The 26,555-nt window shown below is 33.5% G+C and overlaps 1 pseudogene; it reads right to left on the bottom strand.

Annotated features, from left to right (window-relative positions):
* Positions 1 to 3,515: 3,515 nt before the first annotated feature.
* On the bottom strand, positions 3,516 to 4,299 carry LOC101334488 (methylmalonic aciduria and homocystinuria type D homolog, mitochondrial-like; annotated as a pseudogene).
* Positions 4,300 to 26,555: the final 22,256 nt, after the last annotated feature.

Raw genomic sequence — 26,555 nt, 5'->3', positions numbered from 1 at the left:
ATTTACCATAGTATATTAGTGAGAATTGATGGGGGAGGGAGCGTGTTTTAGATCAATTGCATTCTGACTTAGTAGTAAAAAGTACTGCATATTTTCCTAGAGATCTTGGACCATGGCTGAATGCAGCTACTAAGTGGTGGTATTTTAGATTTTCTCCCTTGTAGAGGAGTGAATGCACTCTATAGATGGAATAAAAAATGAGATGTATATGTGGTTGCTCCAGAGTAGACTGCCAGAGACTGCTGGTGCTTGATCAAAACCATTTCCTCCTCTGATACGTGGACTGCTATTTGCCTGCTGTTTTCTCTTCCACTTTATGGTTAAGTTTAGAGGCTGGTGGTGCCAGAAGATGGATAGTATCTTCTCCTTGACTGCAAGGAGCTGAAATTCTTTTTAATCTACCTTGTAACATTAGTGAAGCTACTGTGAAGTTGCAATTTATGTTATAGATATTAACCTATCATGATGAATGCATTCCTTTTTAGCAGCTTCCAGATCTCAACAACTAGACTGTGATTTAACTATAAACTTTTTAAAATGTTATTGTCTTTTCATTTTCTATTGCAGATTTCACTGATATGTTTGGTTAATCAATATTCAGAGATTTTCCCAAAAGAAAAGACATTGAAGAATGAGGTTAGTAATTTTTACATAATTATACATTAAATACCTAATTTGCCATTAATTACAAGAATAAGAATTGGCCAAATTAATATATGCCTTTAATTATATTAGGTAATTAAATTTCACAGTTTAAAATGATAATTGGTACATTATTCATGCAACACCCTTTTTGAAACTCGATCTTTTTAACTCAGAAGAAGAAGTATGGTATAGTTACAACAGAAAAACTTAACAGTGGCCTTCATCCTTGTCTTTGTCACTGAAAAAATTTGCCACTTTTGACAAGTAATTCCTCTTTAAGTATCAGGTTCTCACATATTAAAAAAAAGAAGTTAGAAATACCTATCTTTCATTTTTTTGTACAGGTCAGATAATTTAAGCAATAAAAATCTCTTAGCCTGATAAACACTAGGGGAAATATCTATATTCTTTCTATTATTCATTTTCCCAGTAATAGTTAATTATGAACCAAATTAACTTTTATAACAGCCATGCCCCCAAAATCAGAAGTGATGTTGACAAGTGTAAAATCACAGATAACAATCTGTCTGTTTAAAATATGATCTTTTTAGATCGGAAGAAAATGATTCACTCAGAATAAATTCTACCTATGGCATCAATGCTATATTTTGAATTAGCCCTAATACCCATAGACTTCACTAATTTGTATTCATTAAAATTTTTATTTTTTCTGCAATATTATTGAACACTTCTCTGCACTAGGGATTTTAGTAAGGCTTTAAATATACATATGGGAGTCATCTTCCTAGAAGTGATGATCATCAAAAAAGAGAAAGGATGAGATCACTGAAGCAAGAAATGTATAAAGAAGAAAACAAAAATAGGCCATTTAGAGTCTAGTAATGAAAACAAGATTAAAGTTGGAAAAAAAAAAAGTGGGAGAAGTACAAAATAATACATTCTTACCAAAGCCAGAGCTTTAAGAGATTGGAATAAACAATAGTATTAAATATGGCAGAGATTTTATGGAGCATAAAAACTAAGAAAGATATTGAGAAGACCAATTGTATGAATGTTTCACAAATAAAATGACCTTTTTGAATAACATAAATTACATTTTAAAGTATGATACATCTTATCCTTTTTAAAACTTCTACTTTATCCTGAGATTTTCCCTAGCTCTTCTAGCTTACATTAAAAGTGCCATCTCAGTTAGAGTTTGTATTACTCCTAAAATAAGCCTACACTCCTGTTTCAGGATATTACAAACTTGGACTTTTTTTTTTTGACTCTCCTTTCTGTTTTCTTACCACTTGTACATCTCTTGATTATTGCCCTATTAATTATTACTTTACAATAGCTAGAGTCATCTTACATTTGGACATGATAAAATCTGAACATATTTCAATTGTTTCTGAAATCAGGGTTATTTCATCTTTGGTATGGACTTTATAAGTAACTTTTATAATCTGTCCTTCCTTTTCAAAATACAGATTCACATACTATCTCAGAATCATTTTATTTTTTCCCTTTCAAAGAAAAGATAAATAAGGAAGGCAAAAAACATTTCTCCTCTTATGATTAAGAAAAACCACCAATTATTAATTAAGATTATGTTTATGTGAACATTGAAAACTTTTCATTGATTTTTTGATCAAATGTATATAAAAAGTAAAAAATAAATCTAAGCTAAACTTATGAAAAGGGATATTCTCTAGCCTATATCTTCTTTTCCAATTCCTACTCCCAAGAAACAACTACTTTGAATGACATTTAGTTGATTGTTATGTTATTTACCTAATATTTTAAAATAACATGCTATTGCTAGGTTTTTTTCTTTTAGTTTTAATTGTCATCGTAGCACTTCACATTATAGAAGATGAGGATTTAGCTTTCTCATATTATTACTCTTATACCCAGGAAAGTGAGGCTCTTGCCTTGGCCCTGTCCCTCAATGGGCTTTGGTGTCTAAGTGCTTTTCTTCTGCCTAGGACTTACCTGATCTGGCAGTGCCTCCCAGGTGGAGCACTTCAAGCTAGGACCAGGTCTCAAGTGGACACAGGTCCCAGTTTTTCATCTTCAGGATTCTTTCTCATCTAAATCTGTGTCTAGGGTCAATCAGATGTCCTAAAGTTTCAGGATTCATGTCTACAAGGATTTCCCAGGACCCTAAGGCCAGACCTAGTGGCACAGGGTACCCTGGAGTGTAGGTCATTCTTGCCAGATGATGTGCTATTTCTTTCTGAAAATCATGGGACTTTGGGCTGTGACACTACTATGATACACTGAATTTTGATGACTCTCACGTAAAACATAGGATGGCCTCAGGATTCTGGACAACCAGTGCTAGAACCCTAGACTGGAGGATTGAAGGCAGCTTTGCTCTTGAGCTGTGTGTGAGGACCCATTTATCAGCTCTGGCCTATCTATGCTTAGACCCCAGTGCAACCTCTGTTTTAGAGCTCCTGAAAGAGTGCATGCATTATTTACCCTGTGGACCCCAGCAGTGAAACACAGGGCGGTCACCCCACACTCTCTTCATACTCTGCACCACAGGTCAGACATTCAGTTAGGAGTGGCCATTCTATATCTTCTGACAGTCTTTAAGAATGTCACTTGGCAATGTCAGTAGACTCTTCTGATCAATTTCTTTTCTTGTCTCCAAGCTATTGTGCTCTCATGAGTTGATTGTAAAATTTACTAAAAATGAAAAGCACAATCATTGCACCAAGAGGCCCACTGCTCCCTACATCCATTGTCCCTTTGCCAGTCCTCCATACTGGTGGTAAGATGGAAAACGATGGTGTCATCAATATTTAAAGAGATCTCATTCTAGGAAGGCAGTGAGAGCTGAAAGAGTTCAAAAGAAGACTGTCAAGATCTGAGAAGGGTCAACATTGTATTCACTTTCAAGCTAATAAGTTAGTCTTTTATTTCAAGGATTGTGGAAAATAAAATAAGATGCCTGGGTCAGAGATAAAAGTCTTTTTTGTATATGGTTCAAAAAATGACAAACCAGATGATGGGTCAAAAAGTCAGCCAAGTAGCCTTCAACATAGCAATTTCCTTAGCACAGTTGATGAACTTTTCTAAGAGCATTTCTTTTACATTTTCTACCTCCTCACTACAGTCATATCATTCTTAGTTTTCTGTGTTACAGTCAAAATCATTAGTTTGTTGGCGGCTACTTCTGGAAATAGTGGTTCAAAATCTCTTCGCAGCAATTCCAGACATGTTTGGATTGCACACTCTACTCTGGCACTTTCAAAGTAAGTTTCTGCTCTGTTAATTTATTGCTCAAAAGTGCATCATTACCCTGAAATTCATTCACATATTGTGCCATAACAAACTCATGTCTTTCACTGGTTAAAGATTCTGCTAGAACATCAGGTAAAGTTTATGAACTTGGCTTTTCTTCTGTGATGCAGTCCCATTGAGGTGACAATCAAAACCTATGTTCCCAGGAACCTGGAATCACTGATCCTGAGGTCCAAATGGTCCCATAGTTTCATCAGGCAAGACTGTTCGATAGCAGATATCTGTAGGTGCAGTGGCCACATGAGACTCATCAGAACCTGAAGATCCTGCAGCTGAAAGGGCTCTGGGATTGACAACCCTTTTAACTAAAGAGCAAAATCCTGGGTGATAGGAAACCAGTCCGGCTCTGTTACAGAGCACTTCACTCTTTATGACAGTCTCTAGGTCCATCCACATCTCTGCAAAGGGCACAATTTCATTCCTTTTTATGGCTGAGTAATATTCCATTGTATATATGTACCACATCTTCTTTATTCATTCCTCTGTTGATGGACATTTAGATTGCTTCCATGTCCTGGCTATTGTAAATAGTGCTGCAGTGAACATTGGGGTGCATGTATCTTTTGGAATTGTGGTTTTCTCAGGGTATATGCCCAGTAGTGGGATTGCTGGGTCATACAATAGTTCTATTTTTAGTTTTTTAAGGAACCTCCATACTGTTCTCCATAGTGGCTGTATCGATTTACTTTCCCACCAACAGTGTGTAAGAGGGTTCCTTCTTCTTCACTCCCTCTCCAGCATTTATTGTTTGTAGATTTTTTGAAAATATCCATTCTGATTGGTGTGAGTTGTTACCTCAGAAAGACAGATGAATGCTATCGACATTTAGGATCCTCTATTGATGATCTTCACTGCTGTAAACTGGTTCATCACAGTGTCTGGGCTACCCATGTGGTTGTAGGAAGCAACTTCACTAATGCAACACCAGACAACCATATTATGAAGAAATTAAGTGGAAACTAGCAGTAATGTCAACTTATTTGCTCTGCTATTTGTAACATTTGGGATGATCTATAAACATTTTCAAAGGCTTCAGTTTTTAAAATTTACTTCCTTGTAGGTATTTATTTCAACGTTTATGAATTTACAATATTGGCAAGTGGTTTGTAACTTTCAAATTTTCATTCATATTATCATTAAATACATCATGAGCACATCCACATTGTAGAGAATGTGGTAACTAATACGTAATCAGGGTATGATTTCATATTGTTATTTTTCCCCTTAACTGGAAAAACCTGTTTTAATTATTTTTCTCCAAGAATAAATCATACATTTGGTTATCAGAAAATAATCTTTGTTACTCATAGCAGAGCAAGCAGCATGAGTATACAAATATTTATGTCAGTTCCCTGACTGATCTCCAATTTCTACTGGTTGTGCAAAGAAGAGCAGATGACACCTGCACACACAGGGATACAGACCTTTTATAATGGGCAATAAGCATCCATGCCCTTTGTCTGAAGAAAGACTATATTTGTATCTTAAGAGATAGCAGAATAGTGGATTCTATTTCTATGCTATAAAATTTCAAACCGTAAATTTAATATAAACAGAAAACAGAATATCATTTAGGTTTTCCTTCTAGATGAAACTTGCATTTGTGATCAACATTAAACAAGCTCAGTGATAATCTTTGGGAGAGTTATTGAAAGGCAGTGTTCCCTGGCAGAACCATAGATGACATAGTATCATGAGTAACAATAAGTCTGAAGACTTATTTTGGGGGAGGGAGGAGGTTCTCACTGATTTTTGAATCTGTGGCTTCATGTTGTTCATTGTTTTTTTTAACTTTCTCAGATAATACTTCTTCAAACTTGACTTCTGCCCCATTCTGTCCTCTTCTTGCACATCAATACATGTATATAAGGCCTTCTCCTGAGTATTTTCTGTTACTTTGTTTTCTGTGTCTTACACTCTTATTTTTCTTATTGCATTAGTATAGATATTTCATTCTGATCTAGTTTTGTTCACTAGTTTACTTTTATTGTACTAATTTAAACTGAAATATATCCTTTGAGTTCTTAGGTTCAGTTATAATTTATTTTTTTTAGTTGGGATTTTTTCTTGAATACACAAATTTGTCCTTTATATCCTTTGATAAAATGATCAGAGCTATTTTAATGTCAGTCTGATAATTCTAGTATTGTATTTTCCCATGTTGTTCAACTATTTTTATTATTTTTGCTATTTTTATTTATGTCTTAAGTTCCATTGTACTACTAGTTATTTTTAATCTTGGTGGGACATAATGGCCCAACATTGTAGGAATGATTGAGGCCTCGGATAACATAATCTCCCTCTGGGAAGAATTTACATTGATTGTGATAGATAATTCTCATGACTTTTTTTTTTTAATTGCAGTATAGTTGATTTACAATATTGTGTTAGTTTAAGGTATATAGCACAGTGATTCAGTTATTTATTTATTTTTTGCAGATTACATTTCATTACAGGTTATTAAAAGATACTGAATATAATTCGCTGTGCTATAGAGTAAATCTTTGCTGCTTATCTATTTTACACATAGTAGTTTGTATCTGCTAATCCCATACTCCTAATTTGTCCCTTTCCCTCTCTCTCCCCACTTTGGTAAACATAAATGTGTTTTCTATGTCTGTTAGTCTGTTTCTATTTTGTGTATAGATTCATTTGCACAGCTGTTAACCCTTCTAGACTTCAGACTATACTACAAAGCTACAGTAAGCAAAACAGAATGGTATTTGCACAAAAATAGACACACAAATCAATGGAAGAGATTAAAGAGCCCAGAAATAAACCCACACATCTGATGACTTTCTCCATACACCTCTTCTGCCTCTTCTCAGTCATAAAACTTTCTAATTCAGAAGAGGAGATGTGTACATACACAAACACACACACACACCTCTTTCATTAAAAATAAACCTGCCTGGGAAAACCTAAAAAAAAAAAAAATAGAAAACTAATATAAAGAAAATTCAAAGCTTCCAAATGAGCAAAAGATCTTTTAAAAAGGTTGGAGAGGCAATAGAACATTTTACCACTACAAGAGAAAGTTAGAAAACAAAGAAATAATATAAAAAGCGGTGAATTATAAACACAAAATTTTATGATAGAAATAAGTGGATAAATTAGATATCAGCAAATACGGCCTCTACCTATACACATATACACAATACAAAAAAGTCAAAATTTCATTATAAATTGAACAAATCCACTTATATAGTCATATTTTAATACATATTTCAGAACATGATAGTTGAATATAAAAAGGTTATGTGAGATTTCATCTAGTTAATATAAAACACATTTTTTTTTTTTTTTTTGCGGTACGTGGGCCTCTCACTGTTGTGGCCTCTCCCATTGCAGAGCACAGGCTTTGGACACACAGGCTCAGTGGCCATGGCTCACAGGCCCAGCTGCTCCGCGGCATGTGGGATCCTTCTGGACTGGGGCACGATCCCGTGTCCCCTGCATCGGCAGGCAGGCTCTCAACCACTGTGCCACCAGGGAAGCTCCATAAAACTTGTTTAATATTCTACACCTATAAGAGCAAATTCACATGTAATTAAATATAATTTATTAGTTTACAAACTGGATTTCAGATTCTTTCAAGGTAACAACATAATATAATCTCTGTTCCTTTAACCACAATACAATTACAAGCATTGTAATAGATTTTATCATTGCTGTGCAATGTTATTTGTCCTTTCACACAGGAGAGACTGAATCTCCTGGACTTATTTATTTATTTATTTATTGTGGTAAGCAGGCCTCTCACTATTGTGGCTTCTCCCATTGCGGAGCACAGGCTCCGTACATGCAGGTTCAGTGGCCATGGCTCATGGGCCCAGCCACTCCGCAGCATCTTCCCAGACCGGGGCATGTACCCATGTCCCCTGCATTGGCAGGCAGACTCTCAACCACTGGGAACCAGGGAAGCCCTCTCCTGGATTTCTGAATTCAACGTTTTGCCATGTGATTTACTTGGGTGAATTAAATGTGAATGGAAACAATATGCAGACTGCAAATTTTGAGCATTGTTTTTAGCTTTATTGAAATCTACCTGACAGCAAACATTGTGTAAGTTTAAGGGGTACAATGTGATAATTCGACACCCCATATATTGCAAAATGATTACCACAATAAGGTTTGTTAACACATCCATTACCTCACAAAAGTACCTTTTTTAATGTGTAGTGTTTAGTCTCATACAAAAACATTTCTACACCCTTCAATTGTTGACCTTATCTTTTTGGAATAAGTTGCATAAGTTTTTAACATCAGTGCCAAGGAATTTAAGAAAGAGAGATTTATCCCAGGCTTTAGCAGATATTTAAAAATATAATACTCATTTAATATAAAAATATAATATTTTTCAGAGAAGAAGACACATTTCCAGCACCACCATCCCTTTTAAGTACTTATCAACCCATGATTGTTCCTAAGTTTTGCAGAAGGCTTATCAAATACAACACCAAAGCACATGCCACTTATTGATCTTAATATAATAATAAAGTCAAACAACTCTTTTTTTCCCAAACAGTCATATTTATTTCCAGACTTCTCAGATTCTTTCTTATCTGGAGGAGAAAAAACAAACAAACAAACAAAAAAAAAAACCAACTCCAAAGAAACAACTATCTCCTAGAGAAACAGATATTCACCAGCTTTGCTTTTTTTCCTATTAAACAGTAATGGTCACAGGGTTTTAGTCAATTATTAAAAATATTGCCAACCGTTTTCTAGTTAAAATGTGTTCTGTTTGGTAAACCAAAATGGTTGTTACACTCTATCAAATTGTAAACTGAAAACAGAAAATATGTTTTGAAAGTGAGGAATACCAAAATATTGGGTGATTCCTAAAGGGTATAAATAGTGTGATTTACATTGCTTCATGAATGAAAGGTAATTTACTGATAAATATCAACATTTTGAGTAGTTTTAAAAGCACTGCACTAAAATTTAAAGTATGTATTTACTGAATAGTAAATTCAACTTGTGAAAAATAAAATCTAAAGGAAGTTAAAGGAGAGAAATATAAGAACACATGAAAACAATTCATGTCATTGTTCAACATTAATACATATATTTTCAATAATCGATTAACTAATAATGAATGAAGGTACTGACCCAGATTAGCTGTTCTTGCAAGTCAATTTTAGGAGTACTAACAACCTCAATTAAGGTTTTTCAGATAATTAAAGGATTAACCAAGAACTAATAACACCCTTTCAATTCATTTCACTCAACAGGAGGGATGGGTTACAGTTGGTTTTAAAGAAACTATTAGAGGCTGTTCTTGCCTCATCTATTTACAACCACAAAAAGAATAAAATATTTGATAGCAAAGATAGTTATAAAGTGTAAGAAATAGATAAAATACAGAATATTAGTTGAATCCTGGATAAGGGAAAAGATTCTAAATTGTAATTAAAAAATGGAGTTCTTATAAAGTGTCAGGCTTCTTATTCTTAAATAAATGGAAAGTTTTAGAAAAAAAAATGTTACCAAAATGAATGATCATACTAAAGAATCTTGGTTTACAGATTCAAAATTAGTGTGTATATGGCCAGTATTATCCAAGGGAAAGAACTTATGAACTTGAGATACAAAAACTCTCTTCTTATTAAAGAAGTGCTTTTTGATGTGATTTTATCATATTCTTCAAAATATTCCCCTAGTCCCCACTTCAGTCTTGGATTCTCAACTAGCTTGATACTGGTGTCTAGACAATGCATTTTAAAAAATTTTATTGGAGTATAGTTGATTTACAGTGTTGTGCTAGTTTCAGGTGTACAGCAAAGCAAATCAGTTACACGTATACTTATATCCACTCTTTTTTTTTAGATTCTTTTCCCATATAGGCCATTACAGAGTACTGGGTAGAATTCCCCATGCCATACAGCAGGTTCTTACTAGTTACCTTTTTATATAAAATAGTGTGTATAGGTCACTCTCAGTCTCACAATTTATCCCTCTCCCTGCCTTATCCCCTGGTAACCATAAGGTTTTATTTTTTTTCTACAACCATGACTCTACCTCTGTTTTGTAAATGAGTCCATTTGTACTCCTTTCTAAAACTCCTCATATAAACAATATCATATGATATTGGTCTTTCTGTGTATGACTAACTTCATTCAGTATGATAATCTCTAGGTCCATCCATGTTGCTGCAAATGGCATTATTTCATTCTTTTTATGGCTGAGTAATATTTTGTTGTGTATTTGTAACACATCTTCTTTATCCATTCTTCTATTGATGGATATTTAGGTGGCTTCCATGTCCTGGCTATTGTAAATAGCACTGTAATGAACATTGGGGTGAATGTATCTTTTCAAATGATGGCTTTGTCCAGGTATATGCCCAGGGTTGCTGGGTTATGTGGTAGTTCTATTTTTAGTTTTTTAAGGAACCTCCATACTTTTCTCCATAGTAGCTGCACCAATTTACATTCCCACCAACAGTGTAGGAGGGTTCCCTTTTCTCTACACACTCTCCAGCATTTATTGTTTGTAGATTTTTTTGATGATAGCCATTCTGACCAGTGTGAAATGATACCTCATTTAGATTTGATGTGCATTTCTTTAATACTTAGTGATGTTGAGCATCTTTTCATGTGCTTTTTGACCATCTGTATGTCTTCTTTGGAGAAACGTCTATTTAGATCTTCCCCCACACACATTTTGATTGTTTTTTTTATTTTCTTGATATTGAGCTAAATGAGCTGTTTGTATATTTTGGAGATTAATACTTTGTCCATTGCTTCATTTGCAAATATTTTCTCCCATTCTGAGGGTTGTCCTTTTAATGAATGGAATGAGGCATTTGTTTCATTAATTGGAGAAAAAGCATTATATTTTTTTACTTGTATGACATCTCTTCTTTTGCTAGTGTCCTTTTTGATTACTTTTTAATAGTTTACCAGTCCTAATTCATGATTGAATTATTGAAGTAGTTATATTGATCAAGGTTTAAGTACCTATATTATTCTGGTATTGATTCAACTATGCTGAAAAATTGATACTTTTGCTTCATTATAGCAAGAGAGTTGAAATCTATCAATGATCTAAATATTGGTAACTCTTCTGGGATAACATGGATTATATATGGAAAACAAAGTTTACAATAATTGTCCAGAGGAAATATGGAAAGTATTAAAATATCTTATATTGCTCAAACTTGTCACCTTGAAAATAACTAATTAGAGTATACCTATATTCAAAGACATATCAACAAAGGATATGAAATACTATGGAGCTTTAAAATTAAATACCTTGGCACGCCTCTTGGATAGTCTCATCCACCAGAGGACAGACAGCAAAAGCAAGAAGAACTACACTCCTGCAATCTGCAGAACAAAAACCACAATCACAGATGCTTAGACAAAATGAAAAAGAAAAGGATTATGTCCCAGATGAAGGAACAAGATAACCTCCCAGGAAAACAGCTAAATGAAGTGGAGATAGGTAACATTCCAGAAAAAGAATTCAGAACAATGATAGTGAAGATGATCCAGGATCTCAGAAAAAGAATGCAGCTGAAGATTGAGAAGATGCAGGAAATGTTTAACAAAGAGTTAGAGGAGCTACTAGAGAATAAACAGAGATGAACAATACAATAACTTAAATGAAACATACACTAAAAAGGAATCAATAGAAGAATAACTAAGGAAGAAGAATGGATAAGTGACCCAGAAGACAGAATGGTGGAAATCACTGTCATGGAACAGCATAAAGAAAGAAGAAGTACGATAAATGAAGACAGCCTAAGAGACCTCTATGACAACACTGAATGCACCAACATTCACATTATAGGGGTCCCAGAAGAAGAAAGCTCTCAAGAAAATATTTTCAGAGATAATAGCTGAAAACTTCCCTAACATGGGACAGCAAACAGTCAACCAAGTCCAAGAAGCACAGAGTTGCAGGCAGGATAAACCAAAGAAGAAACACACTGAGACACATAGTAATCAAACTGACAAAAATTAAAGACAATGAGGGCTTCCCTGGTGGTGCAGTGGTTGAGAGTCCGCCTGCCAATGCAGAGGACATGTGTTCGTGCCCCAGTCCGGGAAGATCCCACATGCTGTGGAGTGGCTGGGCCCGTGAGCCATGGCCGCTGAGCCTGCATGTCCAGAGCCTGTGCTCCACAACGGGACTGCAAAAAAAAAAAAAAAAAAAAAAAAAAAAAAAAAAAACAATGAAAATATATTAAAAGCAACAAGGGAAAACCAGCAAATAATGTACAAGGGGACTCCCATAATGTTATAAGGTGATTTCTCAGCAGAAACTCTGCAAGCCAGAAGAGAGTGGCACAATATATTTCAAGTGGTGAAAGGGAAGAAACTACAACTAAGATTACTCTACCCAGCAAGGCTCTCATTCAGATTTGATGGAGAAATCAAAAGCTTTACAAACAGGGAAAAGCTAAGAAAATTCAGCACCACCAGACCAGCTTTGCAACAAATACTAAGGCAACTTCCCTTGGAAGGAAACACAAGAGAAGGAAAAGACCTACAAGAACAAACCCAAAACAATTAAGAAAATGGTAATAGGAACATACATATCAATAATTACCTTAAAAGTAAATGGATTAAACACAGCAACCAAAAGACATGGACTGACTAAGTAGATACAAAAACAAGATCTGCATATATGCTGTCTACAAGAGACCCACCTCAGACCTAGGGACACATACAGACTGAAAATGAGGGGATGGGAGAAGGTATTCCATGCAAATGGAAATCAAAAGAAAGCTGGAGTAGCAGTACTCATATTACACAAAATAGAATTTAAAATAAAGACTGTTATGAGACAAAGAAGGACACACATAATGATCAAGGGATCAATCCAAGAAGAAGATATAACAATTGTAAATATAAATGTACCCAACATAGGAGCACCTTAATATATAAGGCAAGTACTAACAGCCATAAAGGGAAAAACTGACAGTAACACAATAATAGTGGAGAACTTTAACACCCCACTTTTATCAATGGACAGATCATCCAGATAGAAAATCAATAAGGAAGCACAGGCTTTAAATAGCACATTAGACCAGATGGACTTAATTGGTATTTATAGAGCATTTAATCTAAAAGCAGCAGAATACACATTCTACTCAAGTGCACAGAGAACATTCTCCAGGACTGACCACATGCTGGGCCAGAAGGCGGCCTCAGTAAATTTAAGAAAATTGAAATTATATCAAGCAACTTTTCTGATCACAACACTATGAGACAGGAAAAAAAACTAAAAAAAAAACACTAAGTCATGGAAGCTAAACAATACGCTACTAAACAACCAATGGATAACTGAGGAAATCAAAAAATTCCTAGAGACAAATGAAAATGAAAGCATAAGAATCCAAAACCTATGGGATACAGCAAAAGCAGTTCTAAGAGGCAAGTTTATAGCAATACAATGTTACCTCAGGAAACAAGAAAATTCTCAAATAAACAACCTAACTATACACCTAAAGCAACTAGAGAAAGAAGAACAAACAAAACCTAAGTTAGTAGAAAGAAAGAAATCATAAAGATCAGAGCAGAAATAAATTAAATAGAGACAAAGAAAACAATAGCAAATATCAATGAAAGTAAATGCTAGTCCTTTGAAAAGATTAAAAAAAAAAAAGATAAAATTTTAGCCAGACTCATCAAGAAAAAAACAGAAGTGGACTCAAACCAATAAAATTAGAAATGAAAAAGGAGAAGTTACAACTGACACCACAGAAATACAAAGGATATTAAGAGACTACTACAGCCAACTGTATGCTAATAAAATGGACAGCCAGGAAGAAACGGACAATTTCTTAGAAAGGTACAGTCTCCCAAGGCTGAATCAGGAAGAAATAGAAAATATGAACAGACCAAACACAAGTGCTGAAATTGAAATTGTGATTAAAAAACTCCCAACAAACAGAAGTCCAGGACCTGATGGCTTGACAGGCAAATTCTATCAAACATTTAGAGAAGAGCTAACACCTATCATTCTCAAACTGTTCCAAAACATTGCAGAGGAAGGAAAACTTGCTAACTCATTCTATGAGACCACCATCACCCTGATACCAAAACCAGACAAAGACACCACAAAAATAAAATAATATTACAGCCCAATATCACTGATGAACATAGATGCAAAAATCCTCAACAAAATATTGTCAATCCAAATCCAACAATACATTAAAAGGATCATACACCATGATCAAGTGAGATTTATTCCAGGGTTGCAAGGATTCTCCAATATCCACAAATCAATCAGTGTAATACACCACTTCAACAAATTGAAGAATAAAAATCATATGATCATTTCAATAGATGCAGAAAAGGCTTTTTACAAAATTCAGTACCCACTTATGATAAAAACACTCCAGAAAGTGGGCATAGAGGGAACATACCTCAGCATAATAAAGGCCATATATGACAGAACAGCAGCTAACATCATTCTCAATGGTGAAATACTGAAAGCTTTTCCTCAAAGATCAGGGACAAGACAAGCATGTCCACTCTCACCACTTTTATTCAAATTAGTTTTAGAAATCCTAGCTAAAGCAATCAAAGAAGAAAAGGAAATAAAAAGAATCAAAATTGGAAAAGAATTTAAACTGTCACTGTTTGCAGATGACATGATACTATAATAGAAGATCCTAAAGACGTTACCAAAAAACTACTAGAGCTCATCAATAAATTTGGTAAAGTCACAGGTTACAAAATTAATGCACAGAAATCTCTTGCATCTCTCTACACTAACAGCAAAAGATCAGAAAGAGAAATTAAGGATACAATCCCATTTATCATCACAAAAAATAAAGGAAAAAAATACCTAGGAATAAACCTACCTAAGGAGGTAAAAGACCTGTAATCAGAAACTATAAGACACTGATGAAAGAAATCAAAGATGACACAAACAGATGGACAGATATACCATGTTCATGGATTGGAAGAATCAATACTGTCAAAATGACTGTACTACCCAAGGCAATCTACAGATTCAATGCAATCCCTATCAAATTATCGATGACATTTTTCACAGAACTAGGACAAAAAATATTAAAATTTATATGGAGACACAAAAGACTCCAAATAGGCAAAACAATCTTGAGAAAGAAAAACGGAGCTGGAGGAATGAGGCTCTCTGACTTCAGGTTATACTACAATGCGATAGTCATCAAAACAGTATGGTACTGACACAAAAACATAAACATAGATCAATGGAACAGGATAGATGCCCAGAAATAAACCGACACACCATGGCCAATTAATCTATGACAAAGGAGGCAAGGCTACACAGTGGTGGAAAGGCATTCTCTTCAACAAATTGTGCTGGGAAAACTGGACAGCTACATGTAAAAAAATGGAATTAGATCATTCTTTAACACCACACACAAAAATAAGCTCAAAATGGATTAAAGACCTAAATGTGAGATTGGACATTATAAAACACCTAGAGGCAAACATAGGCAGAACACTTTGTGACATATTTCACAGCAATACCTTTCTTGTTCTGTTTCCCAGACTAATAGAAATAAAAACAAAAATTAAAAAGTGGGACCTAATTGAACTCAAAAGCTTTTGCACAGCAAAGGAAACCATAAACAAAAAGAATAGACAACCCACAGAATGCGAGAAAATATTTGAAAATGATATGACTGACAAGGAACTAGTCTCCAAAATTTATAAACAGCTCATGAAGCTTAATATCATCAAAAGAAGCAGCCCAATCAAAAACTGGGCAGCAGCTTCCCTGGTGGCACAGTTGTTGAGAGTCTGCCTGCCGATGCAGGGGACATGGGTTCGTGTCCTGGTCTGGGAAGATCCCACATGCCGTGGAGTGGCTGGGCCTGTGAGCCATGGCCGCTGAGCCTGTGCATCTGGAGCCTGTGCTCCACAACGGGAGAGGCCACAGCAGTGGGAGGCCCGCATACTGCAAAAAAAGAAAAAAATAAAAGAAAGAATCCACAAATAATAAATGCTAGAGAGGGTGTGGAGAGAAGAGAATTTTCCTACACTGTTGGTGGGAATGTAAATTGATACAGCCACTATGGAGAACAGTACCGATGTTCCTTTAAAAACTAAAAGTAGAACTACCATATGACCCAGCAACTCCACTACTGGGCATATATCCTGAGAAATACATAATTCAAAAAGAAACAGCTACCACAATGTTCATTGCCGCACTATTAACAATAGCAAGGACATGGAACCAACTTAAGTGTCCATCAACAGATGAATGGATAAAGAAGATGTGAATATACAATGGAATATGAAATGTCCATCAACAGATGAATGGATAAAGAATATGTGTGTATATACAATGGACTATTACCAAGCCATAAAAAGAAATGAAATTGAGTTATCTGTAGTGAGGTGGATGGACCTAGAGTCTGTCATACAGAGTGAAGTAAGTCAAACAAAGAAAGAGAAATATCATATGATATCACTTGTATGCAGAATCCAAGAAGAAATGATATAATGACCCTATTTTTTCTTATTCCTTTAGGTGTAAGGTGAGGTTGCTTTTTGGAGATTTTTTTGTTTTCTGAGATAAGCTTGTATTGCTGTAAACTTCCTTCTCAGAACTTCTTTTGCTGCATCTCATAGAATTTGGATTGATGTGTTTTTGTTTTCATTTTTCTCCAGGTATTTTTTGATGTCCTTTCTGATTTCTTCACTGACAGATTGGTCGTTTATTAGCAGGTTGTTTAGCTTCAATGTGTTTGCATTTTTTTGTATTCTTTTTCTAGTAGTTGGTTTCTAGTCTCATAGCATTATCATTGGAAAAGACATTTGTTATGGTTTTAGTTTTCTTATATTTACTGAGACTTGTTTTGTGGTCCACCATGTGATCTATCCTGGAGAATGTTCCATGTGCACTTGAAAAGAATGTGTATTCTGCTGCTTTTGGACAGAATGTCCTATATATATCTACTAAGTACATCTAATCTAATGTGTCATTTAAAACTTGTATTTCCTTATTGATATTCATTCTGGATGATCTCTTTATTAATGTCACTGTAGTGCTAAAGACCTGTACTACTATTGTGTCACTGTCAATTTCTCTGTTTATGTCTACTAATTTTTGCTTTATGTATTTAGGTGTGCCTGCATTGGGTGCATATATATTTACGATGATTCCTCAATTATTATGTAATGTCCTTCTTTGTCACTTGTTACAGTACTTGATTTTACCTAAGTATTGCTACCCCAGCTTTCTTTTCTGCTCCATTTGCACGTAAGAGTTTTTTCCTTCCCTGGGAGGTGCTGGCCCACTGGTGGATGGAGCTGGGTCTCACGGTAGCCAGCTGAGGGGTGTGGGGTTTCATAGCTAGTGTTGAGCAACTAATGAGTGGAGCAACTACTGCCACAGCTGGCTGCATGCTCTGGGGACACCTGGAGCTAATGCTGGCTAACTGGTAGTCAGGGCCATGTCCTGAAGTCAATAAGCTAGAGGGAGGATTTCAAAATGGCTCTTACCAGCACCAGTGTCCTCATCAACCAAAAATGGCTGCTGCCAGCATCTATGTCCCAAGGGTGAGTTTCAATTGTCTCCTGCCTCTCTAGGAGCCTCTCCAAGATCAGCAAGTGGGTCTGACCCAGGCTTCTTTCAAATTACTGCTTCTGCCCTAGGTCTTGTAGTATTGGATTTTGTGTGTCCCCTTTGAGAGTGCAGTGTCTACTTCCTAGAGTGCTCTATTTTTTGCTTATGGACAGGTGTTAGTCTCATAAAATGACCATAAACTAAAGAGGCTATCATTCTATTTACTTAATTCTATTTTAAAATGAGATAAAATATATAATTGAATAATCTTTTTTCATAGAATATTTTGTCTTATTTTGTTTAATATATTTACTATACATGCATGAACATGTTAAAAACTAAGGAAAGTTTATATACTAGTATAGGTTCCTTGAAGTTGAAATTATGCCCAGAGCATATTAAATAATATTTTCTGGTAAAAAACTAACCTGTTTTTAAATCTAAAGTTGAGAATATATGTTTTCTTTTGAAGCCAATTACTTGAAAAAAATGGCAATTTACTGCATAAAATGTATAGCCTTTGTTTTTCAGATTATTCTTTGAGATATAGATATATATATATATATATATATATATATATATATATACACTACCTACTCTGATAAAATGTTATATTTGGTACATATTATCATCATAAAAAAATGTCTGTTAATAAAATAAGCTAAAGTCTAGAATCTTAAGAAGTGTGTCAGAATACTCGCTCATGGATAACACCTAAGCTGAGTTTTGGCTTCTGAGATTTGAGACACTTCTGAGAACTTTTCTTTTGGTAAGTGGTCTGCACTGTAGACTTCCCAAGAACTTCATGGAATCCTATTTATCAGATCCCATGACACAGCAGAGCCTAAGGCAAAGTACTCTTAATAAGGACACTTGACCCCAAAAGATGTTTAAAGATGTACAGAAAATGTTCTTTCCCAGTGTTGCAAATTCTTTCTGAGATTATAATAAACTAAATGGAACAAAACGTAATTAGAATTCTTCCATTTAGAATGATAAAGTTTGTAAGGAATGTGGTAAAGTTTTAGCAATCCAAAGATTGAATTAGGGTGAATAGAAATGTGTTTATCAATCTAGGAAGACTGAATTTTGTAATAGTTCTTCATAGCAAGTAAGAAATTTAGAAAAGATAGAATAGGGTAAATGCAAACTGTGATTAAAATATGTGTTCATGAGTCTATATGAGGCTCAAACAACTTCCTACAAATTAAATTCATTTACTAGTGTAGAATTTTAAAATTAGCCATGCATGTTATGTTTAATTTACTATTTAGAATTTAGGTAATTATACTTGTTTGGTATCTATTTCATATATATATATATATATATATATATATTATGAGAGAGAGTATGAAATTTGATAAATGCAGGTTTGAATCTCAGCTCTGCTTTGTATTGGCTATGTGATCACGGACAAGATATTTATTCTCCACACATTAGTTGGGTTGTTGTAAGAATTTAATGGAATATACTCTGAAAATGGTTTCTATAAGTTCTGGCCCTTATTCTTTACCTGGTAAATAATAGTTCTCTTTTTTTGTATTGACTTATTTTCCACCTTGATTTTGCTATCTTGGGTTCTGTATCTCATTAACATGCACTGGGTGATTGATAAAATTCATCACTCTTTAGATGAATTAGTGATATGATACTATATGGCATCTTTTTTATTTATTAATGGATGAGAAAAGTGTACATAAAGTAATTACTTAAGAGAAATTGATAGTTAAGAAGCATGAATTGTTTGCTGTAGAGTTGGTACTATTTTAAATGCAAAATATCCTTTTGTCCTTACAGATTTGCATTTTAAGAAATTAAAGACTGATGGGTTATAAACCCCATCTAAAAGAAAAGAAATGTGTGTAAATGAGTCCTATAGTATGATCTTTAGTTATTTTTTTGCTGTGGTTGTTTAATTTTTTAGTTGTATTATTGTATCCAAACTTAGACATTTGCTTGCATAATGTACTGATATTGTGACCTTGGAGAATTTTAAGAACTTCTTCTATAAGTTTTAAGTAAATGAAAATTATATCAAATTTTTGGAAGACTGGTTAGTGGAAATAACTAGCTGAAATAAAATATTAGGTAATGCACTTCTAATAAGAAAACAATGGATGTATTTTTCACATATCATTAACATTCTGGTGGAAACGCTGCTAATTGGTAGAATAATGTTCAAGGAAACCAACATAAGGATAATATAAGAAAATGTTTGCTAATGAACACTGACCTAGATTTATTTGTTGCTCAGAGTTTTTCAAGAAATATATATTTTTAAAGCAATTTTGGACCAAGTCATTATATTTCTTTAATTATTAATGCCCTTGGATTGCTCCTCTGACAATCACATGAAGCTTGAAATTTACTTTAAAGTAAAGCTATGTTTTATATTAACTCAAACGGTTTCTCCCCAAGAGCTAAATAGTGAGATGTTCTGATACAAATTGTAACTCATCTATATGCCTATTTGAGAGAACATTATACCTGTTTATACCAAACCTCCATGCCTCCTTGCTAAAAAGCAAAGATAACACCCTCTGACTGGTTGGTAGAGTTACTAGTGTTACTAGTGTTAAAACGGAGCCGAATTCACTAGTTTTCTTAGTGTTTCTATGCTGTTATTAAAACTATGCCCACCTTTTCCCCACCTGTGCCCCTCTTATTCCCTCCTGCCCTTCTTCAGTCATCTATTTATTCATCAAATACAATTGAGAAGGGAGTACAGTAGATGGATTTTTTAAGAAGTGTTAATATATGAACCTCTAACTTGAATGATAGTATTAGTCTGTATTAGCTCTCTGTTCCGAGTGAAAACAAATTGCTATTCCCTGATCATATTTCTATCTTTTTTAATGTCCTTTCTAAAAGCAACAAAATTCATCCCCACTTGGCCTTAAGTATAGACAGGTTTTTCAGACAACGGTTTTGGGTCTTGTAAGCCATTGGACATTTCCTAGTATTTTTATACAACCAAATATAAAATAGCTGGTGGGAAGCAGCTGCATAGCACAAGGAGATAAGCTCAGTGCTTTGTGACTGCCTAGAGGGGTCAGATAGGAAGGGTGGGAGGGAGACGCAAGGAGGAGATATGGGGATATATGTATATGGATAGCTGATTCACTTTGTTACAAAGCAGAAATTAACACACCTTTGTAAAACAATTTTACTCCAATAAAGATGTTAAAAAAAAATCGACCATTTCACTCCAAGAAAAACTTTTCTATTGATAATATGAACATAATAATTTCAATATCAACTTTACAAATTCATTAATTTCAGCTATATCCTAGTTTTTAGACATTTTTAGCAGGAAAAGATGTCTTGCAGGTAAGTAAACTTTCCTATTTTATAAATCTGTTTGGCACAAAGTTATTTTACGATCTTTATTGACCTAGCTTAAATATGAAGACTCTTAATACAGTGGTGGGAAAATAACAAGATTCTATACAGACTGATATTTTTTAACATGCCAGGAGATTTATAAAACATCCAGAGAAATGCTAAATGCTAGATGGTGAAATACAATATATGCAATGCCAATTTTATTTATGTAAAAAAATATATATTTTATGTAGCAGAGACTGTGAACACATTTAACATTTTGCTTTTTTTTCTCTAAAAACAATGAAACACTCTTGAAGTTCTTTCTATTTCTAATATTGTATGACTTTTTTAAACTTAGACTCCAATTTGTCCAGGTAATCATAAAACCGTACTTATCATTTCCTCTCTGTTCAAACAATATTATTACATGATCCTCAGTGTGAGATATTTGTTTATTGACAAATAAATATTACAGGAGAATGGTCAAAACACATTCTTGACATTACTGTAAATGATGATTTCTATATGTACAATGGGGTATAGAGGGATTATGCTTCCTTTTATACGAGTTTTAATAAAATGATCATCTATAATGTAAATATATTAGTGATTGCTGGGACATTTGTATTTTCAGTCTCTTAATTTTGCATATGATTTTAAATAATAAGTTTTTAATTTGTGGACATATATAGACATATATATATATATATATATATATATATATATATGTCTCTATATAACCCCTTCTGTCTATTTAGAATTGAAAAAAATGTATCCTCTCTTGATAGCTGAAGAATATTTGCTATCTTTATCTTGTTTGTTTTGTGTTTTATGTTTAACTTTTTAACTACCTGAATTTAGTTGGTATATGATATGATATATAAACTCAACTTTCTTGTTTTAGCAAATAGCTTATTTTAAAAACACCATTTTATATAATAAACATCTCACTCCATTTGTATGTGGCTGTCTTTATCATATATTAAAGTTCTGAGTTATATCATTTTTTGTCACACTATATTAATTAGGATACCACATCAAATTACACAGGCCAAATAATAGTGATTTTTAAAATAGAGAAATGCATTGCTGTCTCATATAATAGTCCTTGCACAAGCAGCTCAGAGCTGATATGATGTCTCTATGACACTGGACATGCAGCCTCCTTATTTTATTGCTCTGCCATCCTAAGCAAACAGCTTCATACTGAAAGTCTCAGACAACTATTTAAAAGAAGAGCTGCCAAGCTTCCTGCGTTTCAAGAGCACAACCCAGGAACAATACATTTCACTTCTGCTTAAAACTCATTGGCCGAATCTCGTCACAGAGACAAGTCTAGCCACAGGAGATGTGAAATGCAAATTAAGCTGAACAACTATGTACCTAGGTAAAATTCCTCATGCTAAAGAAGAATCAGAGAATAAGTTTTGGAAGGAAAAATAGTAGCCTCCTCCAGACAGACCTAACTAACTACTGGGGCTTTGTGTTTTGACATATGGTAAGGAAAATCTCTGCTAATTCTCAATACCATATTTATTTTGGCTAGTCTCCCCCATATATTCTGCCAGAGGAAATTTAGGATCAGCTTAAAATAAAACAGATGGATATTTATTAGATTTTCATCAACATACAAATTATTGTGGAAATAACATATCTTTACAGTATATTTCCACTCATTAACTAATTATGATTTTCTATTAATTGAAAATATTTATATGTAGACTTTGGCAGTATACTTTTTTATTTTCCTTCTTTTTTATCCTTAATTTCTTCATCAAACTTTCTTACCTTTCTTCTAATATCTTTCTGATATATTAATTTTTTGTTACTTTGAGTAATGAATGTAGTTATCGTCAAAATTTAGGACAGCTATTGATATATCTATATTTAATTTATATATAGCTACTATTGAATATTCATTTATCCTAAAATACTTCCATTTTTAATTCTTACAACTTATCCACAAGTAATAATAATTTTTTCCTATTTAAATCCAATTTTTTCTCTGGTTTATATTTCCTCATTATTTAACTGGCAATCATAACAAAAGTTATGTTAAGTATTAAATGAGAAAGGAGGCTTTACTTCTCATTCTTAATATTATGGAATTGCCTCTATTTTTTCAACTTTCATTATGTTAGAACTGTTTCGTTTGGGATAAATGTTATCTATATTATCTAAGAAAGTAATCTGCTATTTCTAACAAATAAATTTATCAGGAAATACATATTGTATCTTATGTCTAACTTACAACTAACAATAAGGTCAATCTAAATATTTTTATTGTTCTCATAATTGTAAAAAATTTCCTAATAAAAATAATCTTTCCAATATGGGAGAAATGTTACTGAAAATATTTGATAGATCCTTTGTCATATGGTCGAACTGTACTTGATAGTATTTTATTAAAGATTTTTCAAAGAATTGTAACTGAATTTGATCTATAGTCTTAAATTGGAACTTTGATTTGTACTTCATCACTAGGGAATAATGGATAGATATTGTTTAGAACTGATACAAATTACACAATTATTAGCTTAGTCAATAACCTACATCCTGATAATTAAAGTTGAAAATCAGAGTAAAGTTTTAAAAGGGTAGTCTATTTAGGGTATGCAGACAAGATGTAGATGAGGGGACAGGGAAGCTGGAGAAAATTGACCAACCCTGAGGAAATCTTCAATTTAGAGACAAATGCCTCTAAGACACTGCTGCTGAATAGAAATATATTGAGAGCCACTTATGTAATTTTAATTTGCCTAGAAAGGTATAAATAAGTGAAGTTAATTCTAGAAATGTGCTTTGTTTAATTTGATATAGCCAAAATACTATCATTTTAATACGTAATCAGTGCACAAATTATTACTGAAATATTCTTTATCTCTTTCTTCCTCTGTTCTCTCTTCCTCCATCCCTCCCTCCCTTTATTCCTTTCTTTATCTTCTTCTCCATAGTAATCCTGCAAATGCAGGTGTGTATTTTAAGCCATTACACATCCTAATGTGGACTAGCTGCATTTCAAGTGCTTGATAGCCATTTGTAGCTAGTGGCCACTGTATCATTTCAGGTTGACTCATTAAGTTACTTAATGTAATGACTGACCTCTGGATGCATTCACATTGCTGTATATATTTAATCTTATTTATACCTATGATCATGTCCCTTTAGCGATTCAGAGTCTGGATATAACCTCCACATGAACCCTCTGATCTAGTGCTTAATGTATAGATTACCTACAGTCTGGCAATCATTGTTGGTCTTGATGGATAACTGGGGATTATTTTCATGTTCCATTAAATATTTTAGAAATTATTCAGCCATTGGGAAAGTGGATGTGGATGTCAATGACTTCTTCACTTAAAGGCAGTTAGTTTCACTGAAGCTGTTTACTTACCAACTGTTTATCACAAAAATATAAGTAGGCTGCCTCTAATAGGATCTTTCCTGGGACTTGTACCTCTGTAACAAGACAGAACACATTCACTGTGGCAAGATGCTAATTCATGTTAGCTTTGATCATCTGAACACATGAAACTTACCTGTATGACTCTGTCTTGGGGACTCATAGTCCAGACATAACCTCCATGTGAACTCACCAGTAAGTCTCCTCAAAAAAGTTTTTTATCATTTTCTGTACACCAAAATAAATTGCATAGCATGGGGATAATTCATTTTATTAAGCAGCTTGGCAGAATTTTCCAAGAAAATAAGTAGGCATGATATTTGGTTAGGATTCATTTTCTTTTCTCTCCTGTTTTGGTTGATTTGTGTGGTTCACTATCTCTTGTTTCAATTATTACATTTTTATAATATATTATGATAGGGAACATTTTACGACATGACAATTATGCCAAGTTATGAAAAATTGCATTTTTAAAACTGTCCTTTTTATTCATATTTTCAAATCTACTGCAATAGGCCTGGTATTTAATAATTTATTTACTTTTTAAGTAAATATTCTAATTTAATTTTTAACATTTTGTTTTAATTATCAATTCTACCTTTGTACATTTTTAAATCACTACTGATCATATTTTTAATTTCTCAATATTTTCAGATACAATTTTTCTACTTCTTGATTAGAATTTTTCCTTTTATTAATCAGAGATTTTTATTTTAAGTTACTATATGTTGAACTTAATATATGATATTGTTAAATTTGTCAGTGTTTAGCCTCATTGCTTTAATTCTTTTATAAATCTATTTGTTATTTTTGTAGAATATCTGCCTTTTCTTGGAGACTAGCTTGGGGCAACATGTTGTAGTATTCTATGACTACCTGGAGATAGAATTTGTCTATACAAGTAAAAAATTAATATTTATTGATAATTTTGCATTTTGGTTCAGTTGAATATTGACTTTTAATTCTCTGTGCTCTCTTTTATTTGTTTACTTAAACCTGGTACCTAATACTTGTATATTAAGTTAATAAAACCAGATAATTTGTTTTGTTAAGTTATTTTTGGCACTATAGTTTTCACACTATGGTCAACAGTAGTTAAATTTCATTTGTAATAAAAAAAAAAAAAACCCAAAACATCCCAGCAAATGAAAGTCCAGGACTGGACAACTTCACAGGGGAATTCTACCAAACATATAAAGAGGTGCTAATATATATCCTTCTCAAATGTTCCAAAAAAGTATAGATGGTGGAACATTCCCAAATTCATTCTATGAGACCACCATTACCTTGATGCCAAAACCAGACAAAAACACTACAGAAAAGAAAACTACAGGCCAATATCTCTGATAAACACAGATGCAAAAAATTCTCAAAAAATATTAGCAGACCAAATTCAACAATATATAAAAAGGATCATACACCATGATCAAGAGGGATTTATTCCAGTTATGTAGGATGGTTCAATATTCACAAATCAATCACTGTGATATACAACATTAACAAAAGGAAGAATAAAAATTACATGATCATCTCAATGGATGAAGAAAAATCTTTTGACAAAATTCAACATCTATTCATTATAAAAACTCTCAGCAAAGTGAATACAGAGGGACTATATCTCAATATAATAAAGGTTATTTATGACAAGATCACAATTATATCACAAAATCACAATTATAACATCATACTCAATGGTGAAAAGCTGAAAATCTTCCTCTAAAATCAGGAACAAGACAAAGATGCCTGCTCTCTCCACTTCTTTTTTTTTTGAATTTTATTTTATTTTATTTTTATACAGTAGGTTCTTATTAGTTAATTTTATACATATTAATTTTATACATATTAGTGTATTAGTTAATTTTATACATATTTTATACATTTTTATACATAATTTTATACATATTAATTTTATATATATTAGTGTATATGTGTCAATCCCAATCTCCCAATTCATCCCACCACCACCACCCTCTCTCCACTTCTATTTAACATATTATTGGAAGTCCAAGCCAAAACAACCAGACAAGAAAAAGGAATACAAGGCATCTGAATTGGAAGGAAAGAAGTGAAACTCTCACTATTTACAGATGTCATGATACTATATACAGAAAACCCTAAAGTCTCCACCATAGAACTGTGAGAACTAATAGATGAATTCAGTAAAGTTGCAGGATACAAGATCAATAGAGAGACTCTGTTGCTTTTCTATGCACTAATAAGGAGCTATCAGAAAGAGAAAGTAAGAAAACAGTCTCATTTAAAATTGCAACAAAACGAACAAAGTATCTAGGAGTAAACTTAACCAAGGAGGTAGAAGACCTATCCTATGAAAACTATAAAGCTTTGATCAAGGATATTGAAGATGACTCAAACAAATGGAAAGATATCCTATGTTCAT

This window comes from Tursiops truncatus, chromosome 17 (assembly GCF_011762595.2).
Source record: "Tursiops truncatus isolate mTurTru1 chromosome 17, mTurTru1.mat.Y, whole genome shotgun sequence".
In the NCBI taxonomy this organism is placed as follows: Eukaryota; Metazoa; Chordata; class Mammalia; order Artiodactyla; family Delphinidae; genus Tursiops; species Tursiops truncatus.
Note: the sequence above shows the minus strand (reverse complement) of the source record. Positions and strands in the feature narration are given on the sequence as shown.